The sequence below is a fragment of the Montipora capricornis genome, chromosome 11 (genome assembly GCF_036669925.1).
Source record: "Montipora capricornis isolate CH-2021 chromosome 11, ASM3666992v2, whole genome shotgun sequence".
Lineage (NCBI taxonomy): Eukaryota > Metazoa > Cnidaria > Anthozoa > Scleractinia > Acroporidae > Montipora > Montipora capricornis.
The window spans coordinates 16,510,637-16,518,136 of NC_090893.1; the positions used below are offsets into that span (position 1 = coordinate 16,510,637).

Sequence of the window (7,500 nt, forward strand, 5' to 3'; positions counted from 1 at the left end):
GAACTTTCATGTCAACATTATTAATTTATTTGAATAAATTAGTGCCCTTCTCATCAATATCGCTGTCCTCATCTCCAAATCGAAACGTTACGCTCTGCACCGCCGTCTCCGTGATTACTAATTCAGGACATCTTTCAATGTGTTTTCTGATGAAGAAGTTTAGTAACTTGTAGTAGCAGTATGCCAGAGCCCCTGTAATACGTAAAGTAACAGCGCTGAATATAATATAAGCCATACCACCATAATTTGTCTCCTGCATTGTCAACTCAATACATAGCCAACGGTCAATCGATATCCAGTCCCTCAAGAAGGTCTCCCTCAGTCAACTTGCCTTCCACGGAACCAGCTCTTCTTTCTGAGCCAAACCGAGTTTTAGAGCCTCGCTCGCTACCAAGACATAAAAATCAGGTTTACAACGGCCGTTTATGGATATTGGATGGTTGAATGGGTATTTTGTAGGCATGTTCAACCGATCGGGTGGGATAAATAATTAAAAAAAACACTCTTCCCTAATTATTTCTTTTTTTTTTCGGGTCTGGCGCAAGTTGTTGACTCAATGGCTTGTTTTGACTCGCAGGGCTAAAAATTTTTTTTTACCTTGAGTTCAGAATCGAGAAATTAGTTTTTTTAAATTCTGCTTACAAAATGTTGTGGCTAGTTCTATTTGTGAGAATTTTTCCAAAGAAAAATAACTTTTTTCACCTACAACGCTGCCTACAAGTTGGAATATGCGTGTTATGTTGAGAGCAACATGTGACATTTACATTTTGCATTTTGATGTCACGGTAGCTTACTACCTTATGTAATATTTTCATAAGTGGAGTTGATGTTAGGTTCCATGTCCTAAGCAGTTCGCAAACTGAGATGACTGTATTAGCAATCTTTTTTGTCGTGAGTGGTGTTTTAATAGTTGCGCTCGTAAACTTTATCGTCTTGAGGGAATGTCTGCGAGACAGGGAACTCACTAATGACAATCGTGGACAGAAATATAAGCCAGCTGAAAGGGATGATTTGGGGTTTTTATATTATTGAGGAAACCATTGGTGTTTCACTCGATTGTCTATCACTGCCATTTTTTTCATTTTAATAGCTTAGATTTATCTTGGAGTGGCTTAAACTGCTTGTAGACACAGCAAAAATGCACTGGAAATACATTGTATTTTATATGCAGAGACGAAGTTTGTTATGGCGTACATTTGGGAGCGCAGCAAGAAAGACGTAAACATCGGTACGGCGAAATCTGGTTGGCAACCAAAAGCAAAAACAGTTGGATTTTCCAGGGACATGACTGCTGCCTTACCCAAAGATATATCATCATTTGTTCAAGTGACTCATGTCAGCATTGACTCTTCCTAATTTGGTATCATTTCTGCCTTGTCGAGTAGTTGACCGGGTAACTGGGGCGTATCGGACGTTCGGAGAGGACTCAGTTTGTTCTAGGCATGGAAAAACGCCGAATCGACATCACAATCGATGACAGCATAAAACAATAGATGTGGAACGATATTGCGGTCGGTGTTGCTTTCTAGCTGGTTTGCGAAATCTGAGATCTTAGATAAAGCATTGAACTGAATACAAATGACAAATTAAATTGCTTGCGTAAGGATCAGCATAAATTTCCAGCCGGCTAAATCAGGAGTAAAATGTATTTTTTTTTACTTCCTGTCATGGCCGACATACGCTATTGGATTTGATTGTGGATTTCATTGGATTCGCCAAAAATCACCTTTTTTGCTCAATTTAAGCCCCATTTACACGAGCAATTTTTCCTTGACAAGTTTTCCTTGACAAGGAAAAATTGCTCGTGTAGATGGGGAATAGTGGACAAATTTTCCTTGTCAAGGAAAATCTGGCGTGCTAGCTTTTCCTTGACAAGGAAAAATTGTCAAGTCTGAAATTTGCTCGTGTAGATGGACAACAAGGAAAATGTGACAAGGAAAACTTGTCATATTTTTCATTTACACTACCAAGGAAAACTTGTCAAGGAAAACTTGTCAAGGAAAACTTGCTAGTGTGTACAGTCAGCAAGTTTTCCTTGACAAGTGGACTTGTCAAGGAAAAATTGCTCGTGTAAATGGGGCTTTAAAATTACGTGAAGTGTGGCTCATACTTAAAGTGCTACTGTGATGAAACAATCAGTTCTCGTTTGTCTTCACATTTCGAAAGTACTACGGTTGGATGCTCAACTGGAGAAAAAATTGTAGTAATTACAAGACGGCGAAGACTGTTTATTTTAACTCCACTTCTTTTTTTCATTTAACGTTCCGCCATTACTTGGTGTGATTCCGGCAGATAAGCTCTTAGCGATCTGGATCGAGGAGAAACTCACTAACTTAAATATGAAGTGTGTGAATGCAGCTTAATTAGTATGCAGTACGAGAGTCTTTGGCTTTCAGACTGTCAAGTTCGCGTTGTGTATTCTAATTAAGCCGCATTCACACACTGCATTCTTAAGCCAACTAGACACTCAGTGGGAGCTTGATTAGAGATTCGACATGGAATAAAGAGGCGATTTTTGATGCAATGTCGCCACCTTTTTTGCGAAATGCAAAAGGAGGGCGAAGCCTCTAAGAGCTTATGACCAACTGGTGTCTCACTTTCAGTGATAATTTTCTCAGACGTGGTTATTTTTCATGTTTTCACTGCGGTAGAGATGATTGCGAGTCATCAGGGTTACTTATTCCTTTCATATTGTGCTGGGTATACTAAAGCACAAACTCGTTGCAACACATTGTTGTCCTGCATTTTGTGCTAATAGAACAAAATCACCTTGACTGCTTTCTGATGCATTCATTGTCTTAGGGAATAAACATAGGACCAGGGTTTTTCTCTATATCTTGCGAAGAGGTGCAAGGACAGCGCAGTGGTGAGAGCACTCGCCTCCCACGGCGTGGGTTTAGTTTGTTGGTTCTCTGATATTCAGTACGAACGTCCAGCCTAAAGAACTGCTCGATATAATGAAAGAAAATGCAAAGGATGGTAATCTTGGAAGGCTCCGAGTTGATCCTGCATCTATGAAGATAGTATCCCTCGAACCAAAAGGTAATCGGATACCACACATGAATGAACATATTCTCTCAATCACTTTTGAGAGAAAAATCTGGTAGTATGTTGTAATTTTTTTGATAAGCCTTTATTAGTATAACCTTTACAGCGGAAACAGAATTGTGGTTAAAATTTACATAGAGATAAGAAATTAAACAAAAAACCCGCAACAACAACAACAACAATCCAAGATTCTTTTCCTCAAGCCCAGAAGATCTACCTTATGCAACCATCATTGGTGCGTCCTTTGGAGGACTTTTTGTCTTGATTCTTGGCGGTGTTCTATTTTATCGCTTCTGCAAGACCAAAAAAGCAGCGGATCATGGAAAGCATAATTCGGGTGACATGCCATCTGATGAATCATTTCCTAACCATAAAAAGTATGAGATGAAGTCGACTGAAAACATCGTTTACGCTGGATTACTGGGGTGAACAAAAGGCAGTAAGAGGAAGCAGAGGATTCCAGTGACACCACTTTACGCTTTTCTCTCAGCGAGAGACGAATTGATGTTAGTGTTAGGAACAGCAGTATTTGTAACACTTTTTTTAGCAACTTTTTATAGTTTTCACACTTACAATGTAGGTAAAGTCTGAGAATGCCAATCCTCGGAAGCCCTTTAAGGGCGCGAATACACGACACACCAGTAAACTGAGTGGTACGGATAAAATCAAAATACGCATTCCGCTACTTAGCTGATACGTAAGAAAAAAAAAACTAAGAAACATACCTGGTTGATCTAAGTTTTTTGAGGGACAGAACGTAATTTTTGCGAAGATCTTGCCTCAAGACAGGACGGTAGAGAAAACGTACTTTTCATATGAAGAAAATTGAGGAGATTTTGAATGCGCTTATTGCATAGAGATGTAGAGTTTGACTTTAGTAGTAAGAGGACGGGTAATCTGCAAATCTAAAACTGGTTATTCTCTTATTTACATTATACCGTTCCTTTGACACGAGCATCACAGCGAAAAAAGCACAAATTTGTCGTGAATTTTCTATGAAAAAAATTTGCTCAGAAATCAAAAGTCTACGTTAACTGAGCACACCAGGGTCACTTCTTATCTATCTGGCTAGAAATCGTCTTCTCACTGTTTACTCCGGCCGCGCTTCAGCCATTTGATGAGGGCCAGTCTCGTGCCTATCAAGTTGCCTCCTTCATGCCCAAAAGAATTCTGGGTAATTCTGCCATTCCATGACAAGGGAAGACACCCGATTGTCATTTCATATATATTTTTTAATTTTTTTTTTATAAGGGTCGGGCCACCCAGTACTACCAGCAAAATACAGCCTCGATTAAAGATTTCAGCTTTCAAAACTTGGCCAAATTGTATCGGTAGGTCCTGGACTTCGTCCACAGAAAGGCCAGAGAGACAACCTCACTCGTGAACCGCCATATTTTAGGCGTCTCAGTCTGCGTGAAACAATCTCTCACCTATGGCTCGAGAAGAGCCGACACGCGCGCTTCTTACCTTACGAGTTTATGCCTGGAGAATCTGTTTAACTGAAGTGTCAATTCCTTGTAACTCAACCAGGGTCTTAATTTCTACGTATCGGAGAGCCAGAACATTTACGCATGCGCGGACGGAATGTTTGAACAAAAGAGAGAAACGCAGTACCTCCAGACACCGGCGCTGGAGCGTCGTACCAAACGAGTCATCCCGGGATTTCGGCCCGTGCGATCGCTTTTGGACGCAGTTGGCCCTTCGCTGCTTTCTGCTACCGACCTTGCCTCCCGGTACGGCATTGGGGGAGAGATATGTCGGCCCCTAAACCATATGTGACAAATCCCACGCCTACTCACAGCTCCAAACCGCCCTTGTCAATTTAACGTAAGAATTCGATGGCTTAAATATACAAGCGAAAACTATTTTAATCTGACATGTGGTAAGCACTGAAGGTCGCAGATTACAAAGTGTGCGCATGCGCCCTACTTAAGGTAACATACATGCACGAGTGCATAAACTTTATCTTATCTCGATTTTCAGAATAACTAGAAGAGTTAATATCTTCCAGACATTACATTCACAAATAAAATACATAGCATATACAGATACATACAAAATACATAATATTTAAAGATAGACTCATTAAAAAGAAAAGCCACTGTACAAAATGCGGCCCTGGATTCTCTTTTAAAACCAGTAAAGTCAGTGGTACAGATAAAATCAGGTAGCGCATTCTGCAACTTAGCTGATATGTAAGAAAAAAAGAAAAAGGAAACATAACTGGTTGATCTAGGTTTATTGAGGGACAGAACATAATTTTTTGCGAAGATCATGCTAAAAAGAAGACGAGGGAGAAAACGTATTTTTCATATAAGCAGGAAAACCCTTAAAAGAAAAAAAACCATACTTTTATAAAGTAATATGAGGAGATTTTGAATGCGCTTATTGCATAGAGATGTAGAGTTTGACTTTAGTAGTAAGAGGACGCGTAATACTGGTTATTCTCTTATTTACATTATACCGTTCCTTTGACACGAGGATCACAGCAAAAAAAGCACAAATTTGTCGTGAATTTTCTATAACAAAAATTTGATCAGAAATCAAAAGTCTACGTTAGCTGCGCACACCAGGGTCACTTCTTATCTATCTGGCTGGAAATCGTTTGATGAGAGCAAGAGATTATATAATCTCTTGATGAGGGCCAGTCTCGTGCTTCTCAAGTTGCCTCCTTCATGGCCAAAAGAATTCTGGTAATTCTGCCATTCCATGACAAGGGAAGACACCCGATTGTCATTTCATAGATTTTTTTATAAGTGTCGGGCCACCCAGTCCTACAGGCAAAATACAGCCTCGATTAAAGATTTTAGCTTTCAAAACGTGCCCGAATTGTATCGGTAGGTCCTGGAATTCGTCCACAGAAAGGCCAGAGAGACAACCTCACTCGTGAACCGCCATATTTTAGGCGTCCCAGTCTGCGTGAAACAATCTCTCACCTATGGCTTCTTTCAAAGGCTTGGCTTTACCCACATTCCAGCTTAATGATGCTAATCTGTGGGCCTCTGTAAACAAAACTGATCCGAGAAATCACTTATAAAATGATAAACTTACCAGATTTGTTGCAAATCGGTTACTGTTGCTACCCGAATCGTTGAGATTTGTCACGTGATTCCCAAACCTGAGCCCACCCACAATGTCTCAAAACCGCAGATGTCTTAATATAATGAGTACTTCTTATACGGTGAAGCCAAGTTGCAGTACCCTGTTTATCACCAGAAAAGTACTAAAAAATAGCAAGCACTTGGGACGAAAAGTGTTAAACTTATGGCTGCTGCTTACAATGTAATGATAATGAATACGACGAGGAGGTAAATCTCTCTGCTCTACGAGTTGGGTATCCTACAAAAAGCGGGCCTAATCAACTGATTATAAATAAGTTCCCACCAGGATTGTCCAGCACTCTCTCAGGACTCTGGGTTAAGTAGTCAGTTAAAGAAAGGAGGTTAATTTTAGGTAATTTCATATGCAGTATCAAGTTATCTGTTTTTTTTTTTTTAAAGGTGGCTGTTTTTTCTCTCTATCACCATTCTCCCCTCGGCTGGCTTGCGTGACCTAAGGTGGTGGTTCGACTACACTCAGGAGGAACTTCGAGCAATCTAGTCGACCATTTGCATTAAAATATATAGGTACGTTTGTGGTTGGAAAGTGAGAGGACAGCAAAACACGCACTGTAACAATTCAATTGTGGAGAATCGATAGGTAAATAATTTAAGTGGTAATAAGCAGGGTAATGTCTGCTTCTTTTAGGACGGTAACACCGTCGGTTCGGTGCAACGACTACGTTTTATATCGATTAGTGTCAAATCGCTCACAAAGTTTAATACAGACTTTGATCAACTTTGAACAACCCTCTCGGCGTTTATTTTAATCTTCGCCTTTCCAGTTGAAATGCGCGGTAATTATAAAAAGCATAAACCTATGCATAACGTGATTATTTCATCGGCGGCGAGACTTGATCATGCATGTGTAATGAACAGATCAAATCATGAATCATTTGCCTTTGTTGAGGACGCCAATTGCTCACCTCACATCAATTAGTACGTGACCCCTTTGGACCGACAGCAGTAGGTTGCTTATCAAAACTCAGTGTTAAACTTAGTAATGTGAACAAGTAATGTATACGTATCGAACGAGTTCTGATTAGTAATGCTATTGACTTAGATTGATTACAGTGTACTTGCTTTCTGTTGTTTTCTCTATACTTTATGGTAAAGCAAGAAAGGATGTCGGTATAGGGAAAATATCGTTGACGTCACCTATTGTCATTAATGTGCCAACCAGAGCCTCATTGGCTATCTAAACAAAGGGTTTTTTGTTCCTGTGGTTGGCACATTTGAATAAAAATATTTAAGTGGTCTCGGTCATTCACTTTTAACTGTTGCGCACACGCAAACAATCTGCCGATATTGCCTCTCCCTTAATTAGGTAATTTATTTGAAGCCGGATTCCTTG

The 7,500-nt window shown here is 39.9% G+C and overlaps 1 protein-coding gene across 3 annotated transcripts in view; it reads left to right on the top strand.

Annotated features, from left to right (window-relative positions):
* Positions 1–7,431: 7,431 nt before the first annotated feature.
* LOC138024534 (tetratricopeptide repeat protein 28-like) overlaps positions 7,432–7,500 on the top strand; it is a 19,112-nt gene continuing 19,043 nt past the window's right edge. For 2 of the 3 annotated variants that reach the window (XM_068871753.1, XM_068871751.1), the window contains exon 1: positions 7,432–7,473. The gene's annotated coding sequence lies outside the window, so the exon portion shown is untranslated. The other variant, XM_068871754.1, reaches the window with a different exon arrangement.